General features: G+C 41.8%; 1 protein-coding gene across 1 annotated transcript in view; it reads left to right on the top strand.

The window, feature by feature from the left end:
• The first annotated feature begins 3,065 nt into the window (after positions 1–3,065).
• The window catches only part of SACS (sacsin molecular chaperone), a 62,479-nt gene continuing 59,544 nt past the window's right edge, over positions 3,066–6,000 (top strand). The window contains exon 1 of the mRNA XM_061374405.1: positions 3,066–3,294. The gene's annotated coding sequence lies outside the window, so the exon portion shown is untranslated. The remainder of the gene's footprint in view (positions 3,295–6,000) is intronic.

Genomic DNA, 6,000 nt, shown 5'->3' with positions numbered 1-6,000 from the left:
CTCTTTAATTTGAGGTTGGGAATGACAGGGGCTGGGGAGATGGACTAAAAAGGAAATTGCCAGTTTTCCTCCAACAGCTGAGGGGTGTGATCTTGCACTGCCTAGAAAATTTTAATCAAATTGACAAGGAATTAGGGCACTCTCTACAAAAAAATAACTGTGGTTAAAATTCTGAATTTTGTTTCATATTTCTCCTAACGGCTGGGTCACCTCTTTTGAGATTTTCCACATGGCTGAAGTAGTCAAGAGTTTCCTTATAACTTCTGAACTGGGTCCGTTACCTAAATTCAATACATTGGTATTTGAGGAATATTTCAGCTCCCCTCATTTTGGTGATGGCTGTAGGCTGAATGTGGATGTTAAAGCCATTTGCTCGGTATTGCAGTGGCACAGTGTGTTGCAGGGGTGAATGATAATGTGTGTTTTTGGCTGGTTCCAGTGCAACACTACCTGGTGGGAGCCCAGCTCTCCCCATGTGCAGTGGTCTGGTCACTGTGCTGCATGCAGGGTGATGAGCACTAGAGGGGCAGTAGTGGATGTGGTTTTATGCTTCTCCCTCTGTGGGCATCATGCAGAGGCTGCCAACATTGGGAGCGCTGTGTGAGAGGAGATGTCCCATTTGGGGAGGAGAGAGGTGAAACAAAAGAAGCAGAGAAGTAAGAATGGTTCTGGCTGAGGGAGGGAGTGGGTGAGCTTTATAAGGCATCAGCCTTGTGGGTGACCCATTTGAGTAGCTGGCTGCATTTGACCCATGTCAGCACCAATAGAAGTCATACCAAACTCAGCAGAAGCAATGAGCCTTCTAATTTTACTTGATTTTCACAGCTGGGATGATGAATGCATCAATCAAATACTTATTTTTGTCTGTTTTAAGAAATCCCTGGAGGGGAAATTTGCCTTTCACCTGCTTCCCATGTGGGAAGCCCAGCTGGTCTTTCAGGCTCAGTTTCCAGAGACAGGGCTGCCCTCTGCTAACATTCTTCTGTAAGAAGATTGCTAATAATGCTAGCAGTTCTCTTCCCAATCTATTTTTTCACTTTAGGAAAAGCATTTCAAGTGAGGACTCTTCATGCCTGCTGCTTTAAAAGGATTTGAGCTCTCTGTGAGAGAATACTTTTAAAGCATTTTCTTTTCAGTGTCCTGTCCTTCATTGCCTCCTATCCTTGGGACGCTGCCTATGTCAACCATGGCTTCATTCCCAACCCCCTATATAGACATTTTTCTGCTTTCACGGTCTGATATTGATAAGCAGGGCTGATGCCACCCTACTGACCTCTGTGGCCAGCACAGCCCCTGGCAGTTGCAGCCAACATGTGTGCCCTGCTTGGGAAATAAGGTGTCATTCTCAGCGTGCCAGTGTTGGAGCCAATGCTTTCAGCAGCTAAGTTTAGGAGCAACATGACAGCTGTGTGAGATCATTATGCTGCAGGAGCTTATCCAGTGGGGCAATATTTTGGAGACTGGCACTGCATATTTTCCTGGCTTAACAGTCTACTCTGCCTGGTTAAATCTCCCTTTGTTTACTTGGACTCAGAGAGGATTTCTTACTGTGACTGTGGTGAACTTCAGTAAAGCTGAGATGTGATGACCAGAAAAATGCATTTTCCCTGATCTCTGTGCCACAAAAAGCAATAATGTAGTGCCAGTTTTGTTACTTACTTGTGCTCAGTACCTCTCAACCTTCCATGACCAGGACTTTAAACACAAGGATGTTGGCCTCCTTCAGTAAACTGCTTGTGATAACACAAATAATTTCACTTACTATCAGATGTACTTTAACATGAAGCAGGCTTATTTTCCTTGGAAGTTTAATGTAGCCTTTTATACAATGCTGCAGATGACTCTTAGTGTTTGCAATGTTACTTTAACCTTCAACGTGAGAGAAGTCAGCCTCAGCTCCTTGGCAGGAAAACAGGTTTTTGGTTGTTTTCATTTTTCTTAACCCAAAGCAGCAGAGTCATAGTAAAGTCCTAAGGAGGTCCTAAAATTCTCTAAGGAGGACTCCTTTGTCTGTTCAAGGCTGCAATAACACTGTGTTTTCCTCCTGCCAGTAGTTGTTTTCCCTACCTCTGCAGGGGTTACCCTGTAGACAAGCTATTTCTAGTGCATCTTCTGTGCAGCCATGGAGTGCAGAGGGACAAGAGAGCTTCTGAGTCCCTAGAAATCCCTAATCTCACACTTTCAGCCACTCCTGAAGCTCTTGTGAAGTGCTGCATTTTAAATGAAGACTGGCAGGGGTCAGAAGGGCATGTTTCTGGCAGTGGGCTGCTGGGAGTGACAGCACTCTGCACTAACACATGGAGTTCAAAGCAGCAGGACCGGCAAGATTGGAAGAGCTCTCATAGGAAAGGTTTCTTGTTTTTCTTGGAGGGCAGCCTGACAGGTTGACATAGGTGACTAAGGTGAGAGAACAAAAAAATCTTAGAAATGCTTGAAATGGTCCAGTCTTTGTTTCTGTTAAAGCTTGTATCTGAGTTCCCCAATTCTTCTGAGCTCTGCTTTAGGCAGAACTGATCACATGAACAGGAATATGAATGTGAAGTAAATACGGAGCTAAATTTCAAAATGTGTAAGTGCTAACAGGTACCTGTGCCAACTTAGAAAAGAGAAGCCAAACTCAGGATGCTACTGGTAGCACACAGGCTTCTGAGTCTTCATCAGCACTGACAAGATTAATCTAAAGCAGTCTTAAAGAGCACAAGTAAAGCATGCTGGTGGTAAAGACAGAGCCAGAAACAGAACAGTAAGGGTATTTACTGAAACTGCTAAACAGACAGAAGTTTTCAGAGACTTGCTCAAGTTGTGAACATTTTAAACATAAGCAGTCTTTGACACAGAAGAATAGTTCAAACATGAAATAAAAAGGTAGAAAATCTATTATCTTTATTGTAAGAAATATAATTTCTATTGTAAGAAATGTAGAAAGTGAAGAAATAATGCAGCAAAATGTCAGGTTGCACTGGGCTCCTGAAACCTGACGTTAAGTCAGGACCATATCTCTTTAAAAAAAAAAAAACACAACAAACCACACACAAAGAAAGAAAAAACCCATGGTGGGAAGGGGGAGCTAAAGCCTCTGCTGCATTGGGCTGCTCGGAGACATCGGCTGCAGCAGCAGTTCCGCATCCCTCTGCAGCCTGCTAATTTTGCAAGAGGGGGGAAAGGATCGTTTTGTGGTCCAGATGCTGTCAAACACAAGCAACCAATGGATAAAATGGCACAATGAGCAAACAAGCATGTGGAAGCAGTTTGTGAAGAAATAGTTAAACACCGAGCTTTGTCCCGGCAGATGCTGTAAGTACGAGCTCAACGGCAGATCCTGTGGTCACTGCAGATTTTTGTGGGAGATACTTTATGGCTATCCTGCTGCTTTTAGCACCCACTGGTGAAGAAAACATTGACTGTGGCACTTTTAATAGTGTCTTTGGGCAAATAACTGTATTGCCTGTGTCTCTACTGGATTTTGGGGTGACTCCTGAGGTGCAGTGCGCTGGCAGGGAGGGTGAAGCATGAGATTTTGCACATGAGCTTGTTCTCCTTCTCTGACAGCTTGTCTAGGCTTTGCTCTATAGATGTGCTAGTGGATTGCTGCAGTACCACCCTCCTTGTGCAAAGGCCTCCCTCTGAGTCTCAGCACTGCCTTCAAGCACTGGGATACACAATACATTTCTTCATGCTACAATGGCTGACCTAATTAAAAAAAAAATTCTAGAATTATTTATTACACAAATTGACTTCATGCAAAGTGCTTTCTTCTCATTTTTTCTTATGTATGCAGTTGTAGAAAGCTTATGAAATTCCAGTAGCTTTGTGTGTTACCATTGGGAGACTGGTTCTTAACATAGCTCTCCCAAAGAGAGTGCCAAGTATGATTTATTACTCAAAGGAATGAAGATTTTCCAATCTTTGGTTGTTTCTAGCTGCAGTAGATGTATGTGTTTTTAAACGTAAACATTTGTTCTTATGGAAATCTGGTGTCTTGTCTTTAACAAATGACTTGCTGCTTTTTTTTCTGCATATGCCCTAGTGATCTAGTACAGCTTTAATAACAAGTTAAAAAGCAGAGCTAGAGCAAGTTTATTGCGCTGTGTTTCTCTGCAAATGTCTTTTGGTAATCAGGCAATTTTTCTTTTTTATTGTAGCTAAAACTATTCATGTCAGCAGAGCAAAACACTAAGGAGTGAGAATTTTCCTTCTTATGAGAATATTAATTTTGCTTTCACCTGTCTAAATACTGCATAAGGCATGGTGATTTGCTCTAAACCAAAGAATATCACCTATTTAATTGCCTTTGCGGCTATTTCTTGGTGCCTCCCCAGCTGCTGCAGAAGCCACTGGCAGCTCTCACTCCAGCGGCAGGGGACATAACAGCAGGGCAGGTGTGAGGAGCAGCCTGTGATGGCTGTTAAGGAGGATGAGTAGTTGATGCAAGGAGGAGTCTTTGTGCATCTCTTCTGGGACCTGGCAGAACTGTAGCTCCTAATGTTTATGGCGGCCTGTAACTACACACTTCTGCCCACATCACGCTGATCACCTCAGTGGGAATGTAAGACAGAGCTGTCCTTACACCAAGGAACCCATCATTGCTTTTGGAGTTGCCCTCACCTCGTATTTTTGGAGGTATTACAGCAACTTCTTACTGCTTACTACCAGAAACTGATTTATAAGCCAAATTTAGCCTTTAATGAGCTTGTAAGAAAATACTATTACCTAGAGAGTGCTCCAGCAGTGAATGTGAATGCTGAGGCTGTGGTATTGTCAGTGTTCATTCTTGTTCCTCCCTCTCCTGTGTCAGGATTGTCACACTCCCAAGCAGCATTTCTGGTTGGAATCAGGATTTCCAAAGACTTGAGTGAGTAATCACTTGTATCATCATGGGAATACTACAAGAATACAAAAATTTAATGTCACATAGAGAATTTCTGTTCCCATACTGAAAATGTGCACGAGCATCACATAATTTCATTAGATCAGAATGTTTTATAGGCTGCTTACTGTCCTGTGAAGACAGTGGGAAAAGTTCACCTCCTGTGTACTTCCATTGTGTACAGCAGAATTACACTGTGGTGAATTTGGCGTTTTTGGGGCCAACTGGAAAACCTTCTATTTCTTGTCCCTCTTTCTTAATTGTTTTCCTGTTTCTCAGAAATTATTTTTTACATACTCCAGGGCAACAGGCCCAGATTCATAAAACAATACTACAGAGGATCGAAGATGCCCAAGCTAGGACCATGCTTGCCTGAGGGTCCCTGTAAAGTCAATGGAAACACAGGGCCACTTCCAGGAAAACTGATATACCCCATACCTAAAATTAGTCAGTGGTGATTGCACTTCACAGTGGTTGGGGCTGCTTTGATCCTGTTCTCAACAAGAATAGTTTCTGAAATACTGGATGAATTTTTATGTAAAAATATAGAAAAATGCAGGTTTTTATAATCATAGAATCATAGAATGGTTTGGGTTGGAAAGGACCCTTAGATCATCTAGTTCCAACCCCCTGCCATGGGCAGAGACACCTTACACTAAAAATAATCCAAAATATAAGAATCCAAAAGAGCATTTTCTTGAAGAGTTTAAACAGTGTCTAGCAGCCCTGTTTGTATGAACCCTTGGAATAACACATGGAATTGAAAAAATTCAAGCTGGATTTTGAAGTATTTGATCTTTTGGAAGGTTTAATCTTTTTAGAAATGAGTGCTAGTTCATTCAGCAATATTTTTTTTTGTTATACACACAATTATTCAGCAATTATTTCTGCCTCAGCTAAGAAATAAAACAAGTCACACATTATTTGATACAGTAGGTTTTGTCTGTAGACCATAATCAGGTTTTTCTTTATAAGTGTGTATTTAATGGATATATTTACATTTTAGCAGTCTTTAACAAAACCTTTAAAAGGGGTGGTCTAGTTTATCAGCATTTTTCATCTTCTTTTTGATCAGCTCAATAGCAGACAGTCATTGTTTGGAATTTTTAGCAAGTATATTGTTGGTTGTGATG

The sequence above is a fragment of the Neopsephotus bourkii genome, unplaced genomic scaffold, assembly GCF_033783945.1.
Source record: "Neopsephotus bourkii isolate Nb327-2 ecotype Australia unplaced genomic scaffold, CSIRO-AGI_Nbou_v1 NB_1638, whole genome shotgun sequence".
Lineage (NCBI taxonomy): Eukaryota > Metazoa > Chordata > Aves > Psittaciformes > Psittacidae > Neopsephotus > Neopsephotus bourkii.
The sequence above is the reverse complement of the archived record's forward strand: the minus strand, read 5'-3'. Positions and strand labels throughout refer to the sequence as shown.